This window comes from Jaculus jaculus, chromosome 8 (genome assembly GCF_020740685.1).
Source record: "Jaculus jaculus isolate mJacJac1 chromosome 8, mJacJac1.mat.Y.cur, whole genome shotgun sequence".
Lineage (NCBI taxonomy): Eukaryota > Metazoa > Chordata > Mammalia > Rodentia > Dipodidae > Jaculus > Jaculus jaculus.
In genome coordinates this window covers 41,551,058-41,563,709 of record NC_059109.1, presented here as the reverse complement: position 1 = coordinate 41,563,709, position 12,652 = coordinate 41,551,058, and the positions used below count along the sequence as shown (strand labels likewise).

The window sequence follows — 12,652 nt, the reverse complement described above, 5'->3', positions numbered from 1 at the left end:
GCAAGCGCTTAACCGCTAAGCCATCTCTCCAGCCCTCTTTCATTCTTTTTGTTGGGTTTTTGGAGGTAGGGTCTCGCTCTGGCTCAGGCTGACATGGAATTCACTATGTCGTCTCAAGGTGGCCTCAAACTCCCAGATGCTGTGATTAAAGGCATGCACTAACACACCCAGTACCTTGCTCTTTTTTTCTCTCTCTCACTCTTTTTTTTTTTTTTTTTTTTTTTGAGGTAGGGTCTCACTGTAGCCTAAGCTGACCTGGAACTCACTCTATAGTTCCAGGCTGACCTCAGACTCATAGTGACACTCCTACCTCTGCCTCCCAGGTGCTGGGATTTAAGGCATGTACTGCTATGCTCAGCTAACTAGATCTTTTCCCTACCTCCCATTTTTTTTAACCTTCGAAACAGACATGAGAGTACATGAGTGTTGATTTTGAGGAAACCCTGGTGGAGATGTGAGAGGAATGTCCCAGGTCTCCAATAACCTTGATTAATAGAGACAGGTCTCTACAAGAGGGAATCCAGTGAGTCACAGCTATATTTTCTTAAAGGTGACAGCTTAAATGATAATGTAAAAAAAAAAAAAAAAAAAAAAAGATGAAGCCTTCCCAGTGTTGTGGTGCATGCCTTTAGCCCCAGCACTTGGGAGACAGAGGTAGGAGGATTGATGTGAGTTTGAGGCCAACCTGGGGCCTCAGAATGAGTTCTTGGTCAGCCCTGGCTAGAGTGAGACCCTACCTTAAAAAAATAAACATTTTATATTTATTTGAGAGAGAGAGAGAATGGGTGCACCAGGGCCTCCAGCCACTACAAATGAACTCCAAACATATGTGCCACCTTGTGCATTTGACTTATGTGGGTCCTAGGGAATCAAACCTGGGTCCTTTGGCTTTGCAACCGAGTGCTATAACCTCTAAGCAATCCCTCCAGCCCTGATGTCTGAGAAGTATTTATTTATTTTAAAAAAAAGAGCTGGGCGTGGTGGCATACGCCTTTAATCCCAGTATCAGGAGGCAGAGGTAGGAGGAGGATCATTGTGAGTTCAAGGCCACCCTGAGACTACATAGTGAATTTCAGGTCAGCCTGGGCTAGAGTGAGACCCGACCTCAAAAAAAAAAAAAAAAAAAAAGAAAGGTAAAAAAGGTGAAACCCCATTTATTAAAACCAAATTTTAGTTCCTAAGGCTAACTATATATTAATAATAGGTTTATCTCAGGCTATTGAAGTGCCACTAAATTTGAAACCAACCACCTGCTATCTTTGTCGTGTGACTTACTGTATGGTCACAAATAAGTCAAATGGCCTCTTTGTGTTCCAGTTCCCTTTTAGTAATTGAACTAACCGTAGGAAACAGAATATTGACCCAAAACGCTGATGTGTTTCCTTTGACCCTGAAAACTAAGGCACTCAAGGGAGAACTTCCTCAAATCAGTGAGAATTATGGCTTGGAGAACCTAATCACCCCTAACTTCCTTCCTGGTGTCCTTCTTCAAACTGATGGAAAGTCGGAGCAAGCGCTGTGATGTTTAGTGCTAACCCACAGAGCCAGCGAAGGGTGATTACCCAGGAGCAAGGCAGTAATGACCTGCTGTACCCAGAGAAGGTTGGGTTGGAGCCAAGGAGATAAGGTAAGTGACTGCCACTGTCCTTCCTGGCACATGCACTCATCACCCCATGCTTGGCAAGGCCAGCGTAGGAATGGCACAGACTTCTATCCAGTACCCACTCCAGAAATAGGTTCCAGACATATGCACAGCAAGTAAACAAATATTCCAGCAGCTGTTACCAAGGTGTGTCCCTTTCTGGCAGGCCTGCCTACCAGGATGACTGCTAGAAAAGGGACGGTGGGGCTGGAGGGATGGCTTAGTTGTTATGGCATTTGCCTGCAAAGCCAGAGGACCCAGGTTCGATTCCCCAGGTCCCATGTTAACTTGATGCACAGGGGTCGTATGAGTCTGGAGTTCATTCGCGGTGGCTGGAGTCTCTGGTGTGCCCATTCTTTCTCTCCCTCCCTCTTTCTCTGCTAAATAAATAAATGAAAATTAAAAACATTAAAAAAAGAAAAGGCAGCTGGAAGGATGGCTTAGCAGTTAAAGCACTTGCCTGCAAAGCCAAAGGACTCAGGTTCAGTTCCCCAGGACTCACGTAAACCAGATGCACAAGGGGGCGTATGCATCTGGAGTTTGTCTGCAGTGGCTAGAGGCCCTGGCATGCCCATTCTTTCTCTTTCTCTCTCTCTTCCTCTCCCTGCCTATTGCTGTATCTCTCTTTCAAATAAATAAGAAAAATAAAATATTTTTAAAAAGGAAAAGGGAAGATGCCCTGAGCCACTTCTGAGCATCCACCCACACCCACTGCCTTGGATCTTGCACCCGCATCAAGCCACATGAAACTGCTAATATTTTTCTTGAAAATTTGGAATGATCCCATCCACTATTTGACCCTACTTCAGTTAAAGCTTCAAGACAGGATTGGAGAGATGGCTTAGTGGTTAAAGTGTTTGCCTAAAAGCCAAAGGACTCAGGTTTGATTCCCCAGGACCTACTTAAGCCAGATGGAGAAGGTGGTACGTGCATCTGGAATTCATTTGTAGTGGCTGGAGGCCCTGGCGCACCCATTCTGTCTCTCTCTCTTTTCCTCCTCTCTCAAATATTTTTTAACTTTGTTATTTATTTAGTTACTTATTTATTTGAGAGGGAGAGTGAATGGGCATGTCAGGGCCTCCAGCCACTGCAAACGAACTCCAGACGCATATATGCGCCCTTGTGCATATAGCTTATGTGGGTCCTGGGGAATTAAACCAGAGTCCTTTGGCTTTGGCAGATAGAGAGAAAAGGTGTCCCAGGGTCTCTAGCCATTGCAAATGAACTCCAGATGCATGCACCACCTTCTGTATCTGGCTTAAGTGAGTCCTGGGGTAATTGAACCTGGGTCCTTAGGCTTTGCAGGCAAGTACCTTAACCACTAAGCCATCTCTGCAGCCCAAGCAGTATGATTATTAAGGCTGAGATTCATTCTTCTAGCCAAAGTTTGTTGAGCCCCTGCCAGGTCCTGCATGGTGGTAAATAAAGCAAAACCCCGAGGGAGGGAAGTGTAAGCACAGGGCGCTTTGAGAGAAGGGAGAGATGGAGAGACCTCGTCTAGCCAGTGGCAGGGGTGGCGCAGAGGCCATGTTAGAGAATCTGGTCCAGAAAAGCCAGTTGGAGTGAGGGTTAAGAACACGGTGTGGGGAAGGGGTGCAGGAAAAGTCCTAGAAGAGTAGTGTGTACATGGGCCTAAAGGCAAAACGGAGCTTGACAGATCTAGAGCCGGAGCACAGAGAACAAAGGAGGGGTGACAAGAGAATAACAAAGGTCTCATGTGCAGACTTCATAACCATGGTATGGAGTTAGGAATTTATGGTGGGGGAACCCGGAGCTAATGGACCATTTAAAAATGTTTTTTCAAATATTTATTTATTTGAGAGACAGAGAGAGAAAGAGGCAGAGAGAGAAAGAGAGAAAGGGGTGGGGGGAGAATGGGCACACCGGGCCCTCTAGCCACTGCAAATGTACTCCAGATGCATGTGCCTCCTTGTACATCTGGCTTATGTGAGTACACTGGGGAATCAAACCTGGGTCCTTAGGCTTCTCAGGCAAGTGCCTTAACCCCTAAGCCAGAGAGAGAGAAAAAGAGAGAGAACGGGCACACCGAGGCCTTCAGCTGCTGCAAACAAACTCCAGATGCATGTGCCACCATGTGCATCTGACTTACATGGGTCCTGGAGAATTGAACCTGGGTCCTTTGGCTTTGCAGATAAGCCTTAACTGCTAAGCCATCTTTCTAGCCCCTAATGGACCATTTGAAGAGGACCAGTGATAAGGTTAGATTTGCACCATAGAAAGATGGTAATGGGGACTAGAGAAATGGCTTAGTGATTAAAAGCACTTGCTTGGGAAGCTGTCCTGCCTTGGTTCAGTTCCCTAGCCAATTATGTAAAGTAAGGCCCAAAAGGTGCTACAAGTGTCTGGCACACAACTTATAGTGGTAAAAGGTTGTGGCACTAACCCCTGCCATGCAATAAAAAATTAATTAAAAAAATATTTTGGGGCTGGAGAGATTGGCTTAGCGGTTAAGCGCTTGCCTGTGAAGCCTAAGAACCCTGGTTCGAGGCTCGATTCCCCAGAACCCACGTTAGCCAGACGCACAAGGGGGCACACGCATCTGGAGTTCGTTTACAGTGGCTGGAGGCCCTGGCACACCCATTCTCTCTTTCTCTCTATCTGCCTCTTCCTCTCTCTGTCTGTCACTCTCAAATAAATAAATAAAAATGAAAAAAATTAAAAAAAAATATTTTGTGCTGGGCATGGTGGCGCACGCCTTTAATCCCAGCACTGGGAAGCAGAGGTAGGAAGATCGCTGTGAGTTCGAGGCCACTCTGAGACTACATAGTGAATTCCAGGTCAGCCTGGGCTAGAGTGAGACCCTACCTCGAAAAACCAAAATAAATAAATAAATAAATAAAAATAAAAATTATATAGTTTATTTACTTGACAAAGAGAAAGAGGTATAGGGACTGAGAGAGAGTGAGAGAGAAAGGGAATGGGCATACCAGAGCCTCCAGCCACTGCAAACAAACTCCAGACGCATACACCTTGTGCATCTGGCTTACGTGGGTCCTGGGGAATTGAACCTGGGTCCTTTGGCTTTGCAGGCAAGTGCCTTAACTACTAAGCCATCCCTCCAGCCCAAGTTTGTTTGTTTTGTTTTGTTTTTTTTTGAGCTAAGGTCTCACTGTAGCCCAAGCTGACTCAGAATTTACTATGTAGTCTCAGAGTGAATGCATGACAATCCTCCTACCTCTGCCTCTTGAGTGCTGGGATTAAAAGTGTGCACCCCAGCACTCGGGAGGTAGAGGTAGGAGGATTGCCATGAGTTCAAGGCCACCGTGAAACTCTATAGTGAATTCCAGGTCAGCCTGGGCTAGAGTGAGATCCTACCTCGAAAAACCAAAAAAAAAAAAAAAAAAAAAAAAAAAAAAAAAAAAAAGAAAGAAAGAAAGAAAGAAAGAAAGAAAATGTGCACCACCATGCCTAGCCCTATGTCTTTGCTTTATACTTTTTTTAGTTTTTTGGTGGGTGACAGTTTCGAGGTAGTGTCTCACTCTAGCTCAGGCTGACCTGGAATTCACTATGTAATCTCAGGGTGACCTTGAACTCATGATGATCCTACTTCCTTTGCCTCCCCTCCTGAGTACTGGAATTAAAGGCATTTTCCACCACACCTGGCTGCTTTATATCTTCTGTTTATTTATTTACTTATTTGAGTGAGTGTGTGTGTGCATGCCAGGGCCACTGCAAATGAACACCAGACATTTGTGCCACTTTATGTATCTGGCTTAAGTGGTGGCTTGGAAATTGTACCTGAGCAGGCAGGTTTTGCAAGCAAGTGCCTTTAACTGCCAAACCATCACCCCACCCTTTTCTTTGTATTTTCTAACTTGATTTTCTTTTCACTGTTGTATAACAGATAGAATCATATATAGTGGGTTGTACTTTCCAGTGATGGAATATACCCCAGTCTATACATTCATGTTACAGTGTGATGTGCACACTTCTCCACTGAGATGTTGGGTCAATATTCCCCCCCACCCTTTTTTTTTTTTTTTTGAGGTAGGGTCTCGCTGTAGCCCAGGCTGACCTGGAATTCACTCTGTAGTTTCAGGGTGGCTTCGAACTCTTGGCAATCCTCCTACCTTTGCCTCCCGAGTGCTGGGATTAAAGGCGTGTGCCACCATGCCCTGCTAATCTTCCCTCCCTTTGAACTTGGCAGCTATGTAACTGCTTTGCTAATCGAGTATAGCACAAGTAATGTGACTTCTGAGGCTAAGTAATAAAAGCTGTCCACTTCTTTCTCTGTCTCTCTTCCTCTCTGTCTCCCTCTTCTTCATTCCAATTCTTTTAAATTAATTTAATTGAGAGAGAGAGAATGGGTGCGCCAGGGCCTCCAGCCACTGCAAACGAACTCCAGATGTGTGTGCGTGAACCACTGGACTTGAACAGAGGTAACTTAGAAACCACCTGAAACACAAAGAGAAAGTGGATGCAGTAAACCAAAGCAAAGCAAGGTGCCAAGAGACAACAGCAGAGACCAGGGCAGAAGTGAGAACTAGTTGTGAGGAGATGATGGCTTTGGGAACAAGGGTGGCAATGAGACTAGAGGGAGGAGGACATGAAAAGTATCTGTGGGAAAGGACCTCTGGGGCTTGGTAACTGAGCGGCAAGAATGAAGCATGGCCCCTTTGTTTCTTTCTGACGCAGAATAGTAATGCTAGTTAGCAAATGATGGTGCAGGGACTGGGGAGATCTAGCTCTGGTGGTGCTTTCGTGGCTGTACTGTACTGCTTCCTATAGGCCAGACCGAAGCAGCAGTGGGCAGCTGCTCCTCACCTGACCACCCCCTCCAGGCCCAGGCTCAGCCCTCACTGGGGGCCCCTGAGCTAGTGTGTGGCTGAGGATGCTCATCAGCTCCCATTCTCCCCTCCTGTCCTGTCCCGAGCGTTAAAGTGCCATATATTATTCTGAAGTGAACTTTCCTCTTCCAAAGATGCCTTTCTTCCCCCTTTGTGCTGACCTATCCTCTTTTAAAATATTATTCCTAGCTGGGCTTGGTGGCGCACATCTTTGATCCCAGCACTCGGGAGACAGAGGTAGGAGGATCACCGTGAGTTTGAGGCCACCCTGAGACTACATAGTGAATTCTGGGTCTATCCAGTCAAATTAGAGGGCTTTTGGTTTTCCCCATAACAGACATGCCACTATTGCAGCTGTTGGCTCATTTGGCCTGGCTGGCAAAATATAAGGCTTGGAGTGTCCACTGCTGGGTATCTTCACTGGCGATTTCTCTCTCCCCTTTGGAACTTCATGCAGCATAGCTTTTCCCAGCTTTCTGTCAGCTGGCCTACATGGAGGAGGTTTTCAGCTCAGCTCCAGCATCTCTTTGCCTCTTTCTCTCAAATAAATTAATTTAAAAAATTTCTAGGGCTGGAGAGATGGCTTAGCAGTTAAGCGCTTGCCTGTGAAGCCTAAGGACCCCAGTTTGAGGCTTGATTCCCCAGAACCCACGTTAGCCAGATGCACAAGGGGGCACACGCATCTGGAGTTCGTCTGCAGTGGCTGGAGGCCCTGGCAGGCCCATTCTCTCTCTCTCTCTCTGCCTCTTTATCTATCTGTCACTCTCAAATAAATAAAAATAACAACAACAAAAATATTTAGCCAGGCGTGGTGGCGCACACTTTTAATCCCAGCACTTGGGAGGCAGAGGTAGGAGGATCACTGTGAGTTCAAGGCCACCCTGAGACTCCATAGTGAATTCTGGGTCAGCCTGGGCTAGAATGAGACCCTACCTCGAAAAACCAAAAAAAAAAAAAAATTTTTTTTAAAACTTATACAAGTAAAGGGCATGCACAAGGTCCTGGGTTGGATCTCCAAAAGTAGAAACAAACCAAAACAACAAAATAAAAATACAGTGCTCTGTATTTTTTATTAGTTTGAGATGGAGTTTCACTGTGCAACCCAGGCTGACCTGGAACATACCATCCTCTTGCCGGGAGCCAAGCATGATGGCACACATCCTTAACCCCAGCATTTGGGAGGCTGAGGTAGGTGGATCGCTGTGAGTTTGAGGCCATCCTGAGACTACATAGTGAATTCCAGGTCAGCCTGGGCTAGAGTGAAACCCTACCTGGGGGGAAAGAAAAAAGAAAAGAAAAGTGGTTGAATCATGAGAGCTCACTGGTGCATTAACTCATTGATGAATTCATAGCTGAGTTAGGTGGGACTTGGTTGTATGAAGTAGGTTACAGCTGGTCTGTTCTGGAATTGTATCTTGTCCCCACCCCCTTTTTTCTTCTCTCTCTACTTCCCAACAACTGCAAGAGGAGCAGCCTTCTCTACTGGGCCCTCCCGCTCCCTCCCCCTGACACCCACCTTGATAATCTGCCTTACCTCAGGCCCAAGTCCATGAAGACAGCTCACAGTGACCCAAAACCTCTGAGACCAGTTTACCATGGTGACACTGGCCACAGCACCCCGAGAGCATCATGTGAATGCAGAGTCCTTTAAAAAAAGTTGGGGCGGGGGCTGCAGGGAAGGCCGCGGCGGGGAAGATGGCGGACGGGAAGGCGGGAGAGGAGAGCCCCGGAAAGCCGCAGCGAGCCGGCGCCGCCGGAGTAATGGAGGGGAAAGCTCCCGTCGCAGCGCTGAGAAGCGGTCAGCTGCAGAAGCTGCGGACGTCCCCACAAAGCCCGCGAAGGCCTCCAAGTTTGGATTTGCCATGGGTAGTCAGACGGCCAAGAGAGCCTCCGCCATCTCCATCAGACTCGGGTCAAGCAAGCCTAAGGAAACTGTTCCCACTCTTGCTCCAAAAACCCTTTCAGTAGCAGCAGCTTTTAATGAAGATGAAGATAGTGAACCAGAGGAAATGCCCCCAGAAGCAAAGATGAGGATGAAGAATATTGGAAGGGATACACCAACCTCAGCCGGACCAAACTCCTTCAATAAGGGGAAGCATGGGTTTTCTGACAACCAGAAGCTGTGGGAACGAAATATAAAGTCTCATCTCGGAAATGTCCACGACCAAGACAATTAAATTACGCTTTTGAAACTGGGTGTTGGGATGTAAAGTTAGAAAGAACAGCTTCCTTTTTTAAAAGAATGGTATAAGACTTATCTTTGGAGCCACCTTTTTTTCTTTTTCATTTTTTTAAAAGATTGAGTGATACACTAATAAATGAGAGTTTGAAATTAGAGGTAATTTATGTTTTATATACAGATTTCAAGACATTTGCTAATTTTGTAGTTTCATGTGATTAGTTTCCAAAAGTTACAGATAATAAAGAAATCAGAAATGGTACCTTTTTAAGAATTGCATATTTTTTTAGACACAGCTATTAGCACATTAAGAGAGAAGTGAAAAGTTATCTATTTACAGCTTCAAGCAGTTACTTGCCTAACTTCATTCCCTCGTTTCCTAAACTGTCTGGCTCCCAGGAACAGCCTTATAGAGAGAGGGAGTATTGTATTGAGAAGAAAATGTTACTGGACTATTGACTGAAAGTAAATTTAGAGAAAATGAGACCTTTTTTTTTCTTATGGGCATTTTGTTTTGTTTCACGTCGTCATATACTAGGTATTGCATTGCTATCAGTGGATAAAGATGCTTAGCTCTTTAAAAAAAAGAAAAAACAATTAAAAAAAGAAGTTTATGTGAAGTATTGAGTATTTGAAACAGCCCACTTCACTCTGATGGATTTTGTCTGCCTCCAGTTGTCATCAAGCACGCGCTTGCTACCACAGTAACTCAGTATCTGGAATGTGCCTCTCTTGGTTTTGTTCCTACTTCTGTGCAAACATTTCCACCAAAACTTGAGGCAGATCGTATGGAAGCTGCTCTTTTAAAATACAAACCACCACCAAAAATGTAAATGTACATACTGCTTTATTGTTTGGCTGGTTTTCAATTTTTTTAAAGATTTAGATACAAGAAAAAAGACATAACATTGTATGAAGACAGGAAATTGAGAAGATGTACTTTCTGTGACTGGCTTCTAAGTTGTTGAATTGAACTCACTACAAAATTTCCTGTAATTCTAAGAATGTATGTACTGACCAGTGGCCTCAAAAGCACATTTTATGTACTGAAATAGAAGGAAAGAAAATACATCTTCAAACACATTTTATGGAATCTTTCACCACATATACTCTGCAAGATTTGTGTACTGTAGGATATTTGTTTTGTATTTTTGTATTGTATATGGACTTTTTTTTCTAATGTGTCAATTAAATGCTTCTTTAAGTGCATAGTCACAGATGAAATAGTATGATTCCCTTAAGAACTACAAGCTAAATTTGGAGGCAGCTTCTGAGAGTTTTATTGGTGGTGACTATTCACTAGGCTCTTTTACTAGGTAACAATTCCTGAAAAGCAGCTTGCGGATGTTCTTAGCAGTCTGTTCACTTAAATTTAAGTTTAGAATAAGCCCCAAGTGAAACAATGGAAATGTACATAGCACTATTAGTTCTTACATGATTTAATTATATCAAGATACATAAATTTAACTTTTCTGTAGACAAACTCTTCATTTTGTCCATTTACTATTTGTAACATCTCTCTCCTACATATTCCTTACTTGACCCAAATAAAATGTTAACCTAAGGCCAAGTTAAGGAGAGAGAAATAACTGAAATGAATGTCTTTACTAAAATACCAATAAATTTTGTCAAAGCTCAAAAAAAAAAAAAAAGTTGGGGCGGGCTGGAGAGATGGCTTAGTGGTTAAGTACTTGCCTGTGAAGCCTAAGGACCCCGGTTCGAGGCTCGATTCTTCAGGACCCACGTTAGCCAGATGCACAAGAGGGCGCACGCATCTGGAGTTTGTTTGCAGTGGCTGGAGGCCCTGGCGCGCCCATTCTCTCCCAATCTCTCTCTCTCTGCCTCTTCCTCTCTCTGTCGCTATCAAATAAATAAATAAAAATAAACAAAACTTTTTAAAAAAGCTGGGGCAAAGCTGGGCGTGGTGGCGCACGCCTTTAATCCCAGCACTCGGGAGGCAGAGGTAGGAGGATCTCCAAGAGTTCGAGGCCACCCTGAGACTACATAGTGAATTCCAGGTCAGCCTGAGCCAGAGTGAGACCCTACCTCGAAAAACCAAAAAAAAAAAAAAAAAAAAGCTGGGGCGAACAGGCTCAAAGAATCTAGTCATTCAAACAGAGGACATGATGAGTTTTTTTTAAAGTATATTTTATTTTAATTATTTGAGAGGGGAAGATTGAGAGAGAGAGAATGGGCATGTCAGGGCCTCTAGCCACTGCAAATGAACTCCAGATACATGCGCCCCCTTGTGTATCTGGCTTACATGGGTCCTGGAGGATCAAACCTGGGTCCTTTGGTTTTGCAGGCAAACGCCTAACTGCTAAGCCATCCCTCTAGCCCCAAATGGTTTTTTAAAAATATTTTTTACTTTATTTATTTGAGAGTGAGGGAGAGAGAGAGAGAAAGAGACAGAGAGAGAGACAGAGAGAGAATTGGCATGTCAGGGCTTCCAGCCACTGTAAATGAACTCCAGATACATGCGCCCCCTTGTGCATCTGGCTTACGTGGGTCCTGGGGAATCAAACTGGGGTCCTGTGGTTTTGCAGGCAAATGCCTTAAATGCTAAGCCATCTCTCCAGCCCAAGAAGAGATTTTGCCTATGGCTGGGATGTAACTCAGTTGGTAGGGTGTTGGCCTAGAGTACCGAAGTAATCATAATACTAGAGAGGGGGAGGCAGGAAGGTCAGAAGCCCAAGGTCATCCTTGGGTACATATCAAGTTCAAGGCCAGCCTAAAATATATGGTACCTCTTTCTCAAGCCCCTGTCCCTGTCAGAGAGAGGTAAGGAGAGGTAAGTGAGAACCAGGACTGTCTACCACTGCTGCAGCTGGACACAGGTGAACTGGAGGGATTGAGAGCATCAGCAACACCCGGTACTGTCCCGGTCCCACCCAGACTGACCTTCCAGGGCAGTGTGGGACCTGCCCAGCTGTCTTTTCTTTCTTCTCCACTACTTACCTCCAGGAAGGCCTTCCTCCCTGATTCATATTCGCTGACTCCTTAATGTTGCCCTTTCCCCCATAGTACTGGGGAGTGAATCCAGGGCCTCACAAATGCTAGGCAGGTTCTACACTGCTGACCTACTTTTCGTCTTTATCGTCTTTAGAGACAGATGTTTCCCCTTTATCGATTGTGGTGCTTTGATTCAGGTGTCCCCCATAAACTCAGGTGTTCTGAATGCTAGGTTCCCAGCTGATGGAGATTTGGGAATTAACGCCTCCTGGAGGCAGTGTATTGTTGGGGGTGGGCTTATGGGTGTTATAGCCAGTTTCCCCTTGCCAGTGTTTGGCACACTCTCCTGTTGTTATTGTTCACCTTATGTTGTCCAGGGGGTGATGTTCACCTTCTGCTCATGCCATCATTTTCCCTGCCATTGTGGAGTGTCCCCTTCAAGTCTGTAAGCCAAAAACAAAGCAAAACAAAACAAAAACAGGGCTGGGGAGATGACTTAGCAGTTAAGCCCTCGCCTGTGAAGCCTAAAGACCCCAGTTTGAGGCTCGATTCCCCAGGACCCACGTTAGCCAGATGCACAGGGGGGGCTCACGTCTGGAGTTCGTTTTCAGTGGCTGGAGGCCCTGGCGCACCCATTCTCTCTCTCTTTCTGCTTCTTTCTCTGTCGCTCTCAAATAAATAATAAACAAAAAAATTCAGTGTAAAAAACAAAAACAAACAAGCAAAAAACATTTTTCCCAAAAGCTGCTCTTGGTTGGATGCTTTCTGCCAGCAATGTGAACTGACTGTAACATCTGTCTTCTTTCTGTCTTATTATAGTGACTCAGTGGCTATTCCAACCCCTTCAGTGGCTCGAGCAATGGGAGCTTTAGAGAGCAATTCTCAGCGGCTGGCTGGGCACTCATATCTTCAACTGAGAACTACTGGATAGGCACGGAGGCATCTGCACTCCTCAGACCAGTTTGCACCTTAGACTGAGACACAGTGAACTTGGGAGCCCAGGTAGTCCGTTAGCCCTGGAATTCCTTTATGGTCACAGCCTTTTTGGCTGCCACTTATTCTCTATAGAAC

At 45.1% G+C, this 12,652-nt stretch overlaps 1 pseudogene; it reads left to right on the top strand.

Annotated features, from left to right (window-relative positions):
* Positions 1-8,145: 8,145 nt before the first annotated feature.
* On the top strand, positions 8,146-9,304 carry LOC123462814 (annotated as a pseudogene).
* Positions 9,305-12,652: the final 3,348 nt, after the last annotated feature.